Source organism: Bison bison, unplaced genomic scaffold (genome assembly GCF_000754665.1).
Source record: "Bison bison bison isolate TAMUID 2011002044 unplaced genomic scaffold, Bison_UMD1.0 scf7180017858886, whole genome shotgun sequence".
NCBI lineage: Eukaryota > Metazoa > Chordata > Mammalia > Artiodactyla > Bovidae > Bison > Bison bison.
The window spans coordinates 427208-437952 of NW_011489458.1; the positions used below are offsets into that span (position 1 = coordinate 427208).

At 47.5% G+C, this 10745-nt stretch overlaps 1 protein-coding gene across 1 annotated transcript in view; it reads left to right on the forward strand.

The window, feature by feature from the left end:
• Positions 1 to 9361: 9361 nt before the first annotated feature.
• The window catches only part of RANGAP1 (Ran GTPase activating protein 1), a 30189-nt gene continuing 28805 nt past the window's right edge, over positions 9362 to 10745 (forward strand). The window contains exon 1 of the mRNA XM_010830228.1: positions 9362 to 9642. The gene's annotated coding sequence lies outside the window, so the exon portion shown is untranslated. The remainder of the gene's footprint in view (positions 9643 to 10745) is intronic.

Consider the following 10745-nt stretch of genomic DNA (forward strand, 5'->3'; position numbering starts at 1 on the left):
AGCTTGAACATCTGGAAGTTCACGGTTCATGTACTGCTGAAGCCTGGCTTGGAGAATTTTGAGCATTAGTTTACTAGCATGTGAGATGAGTGCAATTGTGCGATAGTTTGAGCATTCTTTGGCGTTGCCTTTCTTTGGGATTGGAATGAAAACTGACCTTTTACAGTCCCGTGGCCACTGGTGAGTTTTCCAAATTTGCTGGCATATTGAGTGCAGCACTTTCACAGCATCATCTTGCAGGATTTGAAATTGCTCAACTGGAATTCCATCACCTCCACTAGCTGTGTTTGTAGTGATGCTTCCTAAGGCCCACTTGACTTCACATTCCAGGATGTCTGGCCCTAGGTACGTGATCACACTATCGTGATTATCTAGGTCGTGAAGATCTTTTTTGTGCAGTTCTTCTGTGTATTCTTGCCACCTCTTCTTAATATCTTCTGCTTCTGTTAGGTCCCTACCATTTTTGTCCTTTATTAAGCCCATCTTTGCGTGAAATGTTCCCTTGGTATTTCTAATTTTCTTGAAGAGATCTCTAGTCTTTCCCATTCTATTATTTTCCTCTATTTCTTTGCATTGATCACTGAGGACGGCTTCCTTATCTCTCCTTGCTATTCTTTGGAACTCTGCATTCAAATGGGTATATCTTTCCTTTTCTCCTTTGCTTTTCACTTCTCTTCTTTTCACAGCTATTTGTAAGGCCCCCTCAGGCAGCCATTTTGCTTTTTTGCATTTCTTTTTCTTGGGGATGGTCTTGATCCCTGTCCCCTGTACAATGTCACGAACCTCCGTTCATAGTTCATCAGGCACTCTGTTTATCAGATCTAGGCCCTTAAGGATTAAGTGACTTGTCCAAGGCGGCAAGTCTGACTGCAGAGTCTGTGCGCTTTAGATGGCCTCCTGTGCTTTTCACTATCCACCTCAAGGAAGCCTTGGAAAGGGGTGGGGGAAAGCACACCTGCACCATCGGCATTTCTCCAGCCCTTCCTTCCGTGGGTGCCATCGCTCCCCTCACTCCTCTGAGGTTAACAACAACAACAGAAAGGCAGTCTCTGGCATGAGGGGGACGTCCAGAAAGGAAAAGCCACGTCCACGCAGGCTCACTGTGGTGGGGTAGAGGAGGGTTGTGGCTTGTTTAAAATGAAGACTTCTAGAGAATTCCTTGGCCGTCCAGGGGTTAAGACTCCACACTTTCGCTGCAGGAGGCTCGAGTTTATTCCCACAAGCTTCATGGCCAAAAATAAAAAATTAAATGAAATAAAATGGAGACCTCTAATCACCCCCACCTCACTGCTATCTCAGAGATTCTTTTTTTGGAAGAGGAGGGGCGTGCTACATGGCTTACGGGATCTCAGTTCCCCAACCTGGGCCATAGTTAGTGAAAGCCCAGAATCCTAAACACTAGGCCACCAGGGAGCTCTCAGAGATTTTGATTTAGTATTTCTGACAAGCACTGCTGGGTCACCGGTAAGAAATCCAAGATCATAGGTTAAAGGTATCCATAGGCCGAGCCTGGCAATTTAGGGAGGCTAAGTGGAAGAGTGGAGCTGTCACTGAGGCAACCTTAGGTAGACAAAGGTTGGTCGGAGTCCTGGCTCCAGGGCTTGCTAGTTATGTGACCCCAGGCAATCTTGAAGCCTCAGGCTCCTCAATGATAACATAAAGATAAGAAAACCCAATCAACATAAAGTTTGTTTCAAACACTACATTTAAATAATACATGTAAAATATTTAGAACAGTGCCCAGCCCACGGGGGTGAATCCATGTTAGTTCCCATATCCCCTGTACAATGTATGGTGAAACATTCTTGACAGATTTATCAGATTAGGTTCCACTGTTACTATCAGTCCGGTTTTATGACTGAAGCTGTTGAGGTCAGCTGGACTACTGCATCTTGCCTCAAATGAACTACCTGGTGACGTGGTGATTCCACCATCCCAGGCTGCCAGTGGAAAAACACATATCCTTAAAAGAGGACTATTCATCATTCAGGTTGCAATTCAACTGGACATCGGATCTCCTCTCAGCTGCCGCCATCTCTAGAATTTGGTATCAAGCAGTTGTTGCCTGTTTCACAGTAAAGAAACGGACACAAAGCAGTTAATTGACTTGGTTAAGGTCACACAGGCTTCCCTTGTGGTTCAGCTGGTAAAGAATCTGTCTGCAGTGTGGGAGACCTGGGTTCGATCCCTGGGTTGGGAAGATCCCCTGGAGAAGGGAAACGCTACCCACTCCAGTATTCTGGCCTGGAGAATTCCATGGAGTGTATAGTCCATGGAGTCACAAAGAGTTGGACACAACTGAGCGACTTTCACTTTCACTTCACTAAGGTTACACAGCTAAGAAAGAGGTAGAGACAGAATTCAATGCCAGGGCTGTCTACCTGTAAGATGTGAATGTGAATGTCATGATGTGACTATCTTAAATCTGAATGCATATCACTGATTACCTCCAAGGGCCTGTCATGGGAGTGGGTAGCTGGAGAATAGGAAGTGGACACTTGACCTTTGAGGAACTGACAGGTACATCACTCAGTTATCCCTTCTCCAGTGAGCACCTTCCGCTCCAAGCTTAGGCATGCCATGGGCTGGACCTCAGGGATGCCTTCTTATCACCTGGGAAAAGCCTGAGTGCATGGCAATCTTTTTCTTTTTTTCCACGCTGTGCTGGATCTTTGCAGTTGCCCACTGGCTTCTCTGGGGGCTTCCCTTGTAGCTCAGTTGCTACAGACTCTGCCTATAATGCAGGAGACCCGGGTTCGATTCCTGGGTTGGGAAGATCCCCTGCAGAAGGAAATGGCAACCCACTCCAATATTCTTGCCTGGAGAATCCCATGGACTGTAGCCTGCCAGGCTCCTCTGTCCATGGGGTCGCAAGAGTCGGACATGACTTAGCAACTAAACCACCACCACCACTGGCTTCTCTAGTTGTGGCACACAGGCTTAGTTTCCCTGTGGCATGTGGGATCTTAGTTCTCCAACCAGGGATTAAGCCCGCATCCCCTGCAATGGAAGGCAGATTCTTAACCACTAGATCACCAGAGAAGGGCAGCCTTAATTGCAATCATGTATACACTGTTCATTTACTCACTCAAAAACATTCATTGCCAGGCCTCACTCCTGGGACTGTAAGTAAACCCCTTTCCCCACAGCTCCAGCACAGTCCCTGGTCCCAGCCCTCCAGAAAGGGATCTTAACTTCGGGGTTAGGGAAAGACCATGAAGATAAAGTGCACAATTTTAGGCTTAGGTTGAGGGTAATGAGAACATTCCCCATAGGGTTACTATGAAGATTGAGTTCCTGCATGCAAAGTACTGTGTGATTAAATAAATAACACATTCTTCTGGGAAACAGTCCATAGAATTCCAATTCTCAGAAATGAAGATGGACCCATGAACCCAGAAGCTGAGATAGGTTATAACACAGTGGATGAAATTCAGGTGATAAAACATGCTCACATTTGTCCCCAGTATGCTTGAAAATGATCAAGCATACGGAAAACTCGAAGAACTATAGAGCCCTCTGTTATGCTATTCGTGCGCAGTTGCTTCAGTTGCTCAGCCATTTCGACTCGGCGACCCCCTAGGCTGTAGCCTTCCAGGCCCCTCTGTCCATGGGATTTTCCCAGCAAGAATACTGGAGTGGGTTTCCATGCTCTCCTCCAGGGAATCTTCCCAACTCAGGGAAACAACCCGAGTCTCCTGAATTGCAGGCAGATTCTTTATTGCTGAGCCACCAGGGAAGCCCATATTATGCTCTGACTATTAAACTTTTTCTGTATTTGTTTTATCATATATTCATCCCTCCATCAGTCTACGTAATATTTTTGTTAAAAACAAAATAGGTAATTTTTAACTTTCTTCTCTGTGCTCTTTTACATTTATACTAATTTTTAAAATTGCTGTCAGTTTTCATTTTAAAAATGAAATCATTTCCATTTTGAAACAAAAGAACTATTAAAAGGGGATATAATCTACTAAAAGAATTTGATACCAGGAAACCCTTCATACACATTAGACCCAAATTTAAGCTCCTCCCCAGGCACTGTTTTCCATCTTACTCAACACTGGATTCTGGAATAATGCCTTGCACATAGTAGATAACTATTTGTGGAGTGAATGAGTTCTTTTGAGTATCATTTTTTTATTGAGGTTAAAAAGAAATCATTAAGGGAGCTCTGGGCTTGAACCTGGGGGGAGCCTGGTTTGAGTTATCTTTAACAAATAATGTAGTAATCCCCTCCCACTGGGGGAGGGGGCAGACTCTCCAGCAATGTGGGTAAGCCAGGCCCCCTTGCCTCTCTCCAGGAGGAACCTAAGGCCAGCACCCAGTTGGTTCTTGGGACTTTCTCTCCGCATTCCTCACGTGTCTGACATAGTTCAGGCATTTGTTTTTGATCTGACTAAATGGCAAGTCTGCAGCCTTGGTAGCTCTTCAGGAAACCAGAATAAATATTGTTATTTATTCCATTCAAAATTGGCAATTAAGTTTGTTTTTAGGCACCAGAATGGAATTTAAAACATTCAGTTCAAGAAAACCAAACTAATCAGAGGCAGTCTGCTTTTTCTCTTCAAAACATTAAAAAAAGAAAGAAAGAAAGCAGACAATAAAAGCTGCTGCACAATGGAGAAAAGGGTCTGGAACATCCACTCTCCTCTTATTCCCAACTCACACTCAAAAGGTGACTTATTTTGCATGTGTAATGAAAAAGAACCCCAGAGATCTGGCTTCCACTATTTCTTGTCTAAATTACTGTGTAATTTATGTTATTTGACCTCTGGGCTTTAGTTCTCCATTTGCTGAAAAGAGAACAGGGGCTTCCCTGGTTGTCCAGTTGCTAAAACTTGGTGCTCCCAATTCAGGGGGCCCAGGTTCAACCTTGGTCAACGAACTGAGAGTTTGCATGTGGAAACTAAAAGTTCGCATTGCCACAACTAAAGATCTTGCATGCTGCAATTAAGACCCGGTGCCTCCAAATAAATATTAAAAAAAGAAGAAGAAGAACAAAAGAAAAGAGGCAAGGGATGGCCTAAGATGGTTCCATCTGTCCATTCCATTTCTTTTCTCAGGGTCAGGCAAACAGACTAGTCTCTCTGAAAGAGAGAGTTGGAGAAAGTGAGGGGAAGAGAGAAAGAAGATGACAAATGAGTTGCTTGGAAACACTGATTTTTCAAGACTCTGTGTTGCAGGAAGTGGGACCCCTTCCAGGGCCCAAGAATGGGCTCTTGTCTAACACTCGGAAATGAATTGTCCAAGGAGACACATGCGCTGACAAAGCAAGAGATTTTATTGGGAAGGGGCACCCAGGCAGAGAGCAATAGGGTAAGGTCACTTAGGAGGACTGTTCTGCCACGTTCTTGCAGTCTCGGGTTTTATGGTGATGGGATTAGTTTCCAGGTTGTCTTTAGCCAATGATTCTGACTCAGAGTCCTTCCTGAAGGCACACTCATCGCATCGCCCAGCCAAGATGGATGCCAGCAAGAAGGATTCTGGGAGGTGGTCGAACACATGGTGTCTCCTTTTGACCTTTCCCGAACTCTTCCCATTGGTGGTGGCCTGTTAGTTTCGTGTTCCTTACCAGGACCTCCTGTCTTAAAACAACTCATGCAAATGGTTACTCAGGTACTTGGCCAGGGTGGGCGATTTCAGTCAGTGTGCTTCCCCTAACATTTGGACTCAGTGTGCAAACCCCCTCCTCCCTTTTAAACTGTAGTCTCCCCATTTTAAAGGGGTTTGGGTGCTCGCTTCGGCAGCACATATACTAAAATTGGAACGATACAGAGAAGATTAGCATGGCCCCTGCGCAAGGATGACACGCAAATTCGTGAAGCGTTCCATATTTTAAAAAATAAAATAAAATAAAATAAAGGGGTTTGGGATAGAATCTAGATTCAGGAATAACAAACAGAATCTGTGTTGCTAAGGGCCTGGATTTGTGATTTTTAGCTTTGAACGTGAACACCTTCAAGCAGAACACCTACCCATTGGTTCTCCACAGGCCCCATGGGACCCCGTTACCCCTGAGCTTTGAAGGCCATTGAGTTTCTGCTAAGAAACTTGCAGTTGTAAAAAACCCTGTGATCCATCACCCAAACAAGGAGGCAGGGAAGATTACCTCGGATGTTCTGCCACCCACTTCTCTCTTCCCTTCGGGAGGTCCCCATCAGAAGAGTCTCAGAAAGTAAAACTAGAAGAGGGAGGCTTAGGGTCATCCTAAGGAAAATTTAGACTGATTTGATCAGTCCTAGCCAGAATTTGGAGAAGGCAATGACAACCCACTCCAGTACTCTTGCCTGGAAAATCCCATGGACAGAGGTGCCTGGAAGGCTGCAGTCCATGGGGTAGCTAAGTCAGACACGACTGAGCGACTTCACTTTCACTTTTCACTTTCATACATTGGAGAAGGAAATGGCACCCCACTCCAGTGTTCTTGCCTGGAGAATCCCACGGACGGGGGAGCCTGGTGGGCTGCTGTCTATGGGGTCGCACAGAGTCGGACACGACTGAAGTGACTTAGCAGCAGCAGCAGCAGCCAGAATCAGCTCAGGAATAACATCAGGCCTAGCTGGAAGCTTCTCAGCCTTTTCAGATGATGATTCATTTTAAGGAAACATCCTGTGACCCTGACTGAAATCCAGTTCAAATGAGGAAACCTGTGGGCTGGAAGAAGCACAAGCTGGAATCAAGATTGCAGGGAGAAATATCAATAACCTCAGATATGCAGATGACACCACTCTTATGGTAGAAAGTGAAGAAAAACTAAAAAGCCTCTTGATGAAAGTGAAAGAGGAGAGCGAAAAAGTTGGCTTAAAGCTCAACATTCAGGAAACTAAGATCATGGCATCTGGGCCCATCACTTCATGGCAAATAGATGGGGAAACAGTGGAAACAGCAGCTGACTTTATTTTTCTGGGCTCCCAAATCACTGCAGATGGTGATTGCAGCCATGAAATTAAAAGATGCTTGCTCCTTGGAAGGAAAGTAAGGCCAACCTAGACAGCATATTAAAAAGCAGAGACATTACTTTGCCAACAAAGGTTCATCCTGTCAAGGGTATGGTTTTTCCAGTGGTCATGTATGGATGTGAGAGTTGGACTATAAAGAAAGCTGAGTGCTGAAGAATCGATGCTTTTGAACTGTGGTGTTGGAGAAGACTCTTGAGAGTCCCTTGGACTGCAAGGAGATCCAACCAGTCCACCCTAAAGGAGATCAGTCCTGGGTGTTCATTGGAAGGACTGATGTTGAAGCTGAAACTCCAATACTTTGGCCACCTGAGGTGAAGAACTGACTCATTGGAAAAGACCCTGATGCTGGGAAAGATTGAGGGCAGGAGGAGAAGGGGATGACAGAGGATGAGATGGTTGGATGGCATCACCGACTCAATGGACAAGAGTTTGGGTAAACTTTGGGAACTGGTGATGGACAAGGAGGCCTGGTGTGCTGCGGTTCATGGGTCGCAAAGAATCGGACACGACTGAACAACTAAACTGAACAGAACTGATGTACCTATGACAGGCCAGGACCCCAGAGAATGCTGCCCAGATAGAAACAGTACCTGCCTAGAGGCTCTTCAGATGAAGGAGGAAGCTGCCAAGTAGAATGTTAACTCTGTGAAAAAGCTCTCAGACCCACAGCTGTGAGGGTTCTGAAGCTTGCTGAGGGGCCCCACAGGAAGCTGATTCATTCAGGGTGGAGTCACCAGGGCAAGGAAAGCCTCCTGGAGGAGGTGGCATTTAATATGGGCTCTACAGGCAGAAGAGGAAAGGGAGAAGGCAGAGGATCCACAACTCAGTAGTACTTCGGACTAGAGTCTGGAGCTTCTGTTTTCTCATCTCTGCTGGGAAGGGTAGCAATGATGCCCTTTTCCTTTGTGGTTGTAAAGATTAATTTGGTTGTATGTGGAAGAACCTGGCACATAGGACATTTAACTCTGAATTGCAGGTAAAGCGAAAGCGTAAGTGGGTGTGTGGGCCGAGTTGTGAGAGGTAACTTTGGAAAGAAGTCTGCCTGCGTTGCCAGTGCTGATCTCTGGGAACTGGAGTTTCTGTGGTAAGGTTTACTTTTCTGTTTCTATCCTGTTCTATGTTGGTTGAAGTGTTTATAATGAACACCTTATTTACATAATGGTTAAAGAGTTCTTTGTGAAAAGAAAATAGCTACTTGTGTTCTGTTACTTAAAAATTCGAATCTAGAGAAAAGTAGCAAAAATGTTGAAAGAACTCCCACAGACCCTTCACCCAGATTCACTTGTTTACATTTTGCTATATTTGCATTCTCTACCGCTACATATGAATGTATACATTTTTTGAGCCATTCCAGACTAGGTTGCAACAGCATGCCTGTAATTATTTCAGCATGTATTTCCCAAGAACAAAGGCAGTCTCTTACATAATCAGGTACAATTTAAAAGGAACAACAGGTTTAACATGGAAACAATGCTATTATCTTTTTTTTTTTACAATGTTACTATCTAACATACAAATTTTTCTGTCTCAATATTGCCCTTTATAATAATTCTCTGTACCCCGACCCCAGGATCCAATCCAGGACTACGTGTTGCATTTAATTATCGTGTCTTTTCAGTCACGTTTTATCTGCAACAGCTCCTCAGCTTTTGTCTTTCACGACACAGACATTTTTGGAAGAGTACAGACACATTATTCCGTAACGTGTTCCTCAGTTGGGTACGTCCGATGGCTCCTCACGATTAGATTAATTTTATGCGTTGCGGGGACTGGATGGTGATGCTGTGGCCTCAGCACAGCGGGAGGTGTGCGATGGATGTCAGTGTCAGTGTAGCGTTAATGTGAACGTTAATATGGCTAAGGGTGGTGTGGTAGAGTTTCTTTGCTACAGAGTTACTATTTCCCCCCCCCTCCTTTTAATTATCAAGGAATTTGTGGCTATTTTGGGGGAAGTCCTCGAATGTCCTTCCAATTTCATGGGACAAAAAAAAGCGAGGTTTTCCCTTTAGGAAATGGACACCTCTTAGCTTGCGGAACAGATTGAGCTTCGAGTCTCCGTTAGCAACAGCCGTTGTCAATAAAGTTACGTGGACCTGAGCCTTTCCGGAAGGGCGGAGCCAACCCGGCCTCAAGGCATTTAGGGAATTGTAGTCTCCCTGGGAGTTCGCGGTTCAACGCCGCCCAGCGGCCTCCGGGAAAAAGAGCCAGAAGCCGCAAAAGGGAGGGCACAGAGGGACCTAGCGGAGGCGCCCTGGGACGCCGCGCGGGTATTATGGAAATGGTAGTTCGCGGGCGCGACTCTGCGGCGTCCAGCGGCTCCCCGCGCAGGAGAAGCGGACTACCATACCCGACAGGCCGCGCGCGCGCAGGGGTAGGGGAAGCCGGACCAGGCCTCCGACAAATCAAATCGAAGGAAAGAAACTGCCGGCTTTCAAAATCCACCTCCCTCCGCCATCATCCGCCGCCGTGCGGGGAGCAGGTGGTGTCGGAGTTGCGAGCGGCGAGAAGCGCTTGGGCAAAGCTGACGGACGTCTACCGGTGGAGCTGAGCATCGGGAGCCCCGGATCGGAGGCGGCGACCCCAACCTGACCCGACCTGACCCGGGCCCTAAATCCGTCCGCGCCCGCCGGACGCACGCGCGCACTCCGATCGCCCCACGCGGCGGCGCAGCCTGTGTACGGTAGGGTCGGGGATCCCTTTCCTTTCCTTGTCACCTGCCTGGGGATACAGGTGGGGGTGGCGCGGCCCTGGAACCGGGCGAGGAAGGTGTGGCGCTTTCTGCATGCCCCCTCCGCTTTCATCCCCTGTGCCCTCGACCGCCGAGCGCCGAGCGGGTGGGAGTTTGGGAAGCCGGGAGGGGCGCTGTCCCTTTTCCCAAGCGGCGAGGCTGAGGCTTAAGAGAGGGCATCAGGCCCACCCGGCTCGCCCAGCCGGCAGCGGCGTCCCCTGTTCGCGTCGGTGTCAATCCGAGGGCGGTGAACGTCCGCCTGGGATCCCGGATGGGACTCCGGTGCGGCCCCGCCTGTCATTCGCGGCCCGAACTCGCACGTCGCTCTCCCGCCGCCGCCTCCCAAGAGGCCCACACCCGCCGAGGACCTGGGCTGGTGCAGCCTCATCCCCGGGGACCCTCGTGAGTCTCTGCCGACGTTGGGCAGGAGCGGTGGATGTGCACGGAGGCAAATGTGCCAGGCTCCTGCTCGGGAGGGAGAGGAGATGTTTGTGTTTACTTCGCTGCTGGCCCTTTGTAGACCTTGGACCAGTCAGTTCATCTCTCTGTGGTCCAGTTGCCTAGACTTTACAGTGAACGGTGTGTGTGTTGCCTAGTCTTTATAGTGGATAGGATGGGGTGTGTGTGTGTGTGCGTACTGGACTTTTCCAGCTGAGAAGTTATGTGTTCCTATTTCGTCTGGACGCCTCACCACCGTTTTTCTAGCCTTAAATTGTCCCAAACTGGAATTACAAGGAGTGGGGTGGTGGCGGTGTCAGGCTGTTTAATGCTCAGTTTCATCCCCTCGTTCATTCTTGAAGCAGCTTTGAGATTCCCTGCCTCACGCAGCAGATAGAGTGATCCTGTCAGAATATAACGTCACATCACAGTTCCTCTTCTGCTAGAAACCCTCCAGTGGCTCCCTTTGTCATTCACAGTAAAAGCTTCGGTTCTTAAAATGGCCTTTGTGACTGGGGCCTCTTGTTAATTCTCTTTATCTCTTACCTCTTTTCTCCTTCTCTCTCTGTGTTCCAGCCCCCCTGGCCTCCTTGCACTTCCTCTGACGGCCCCCCCCC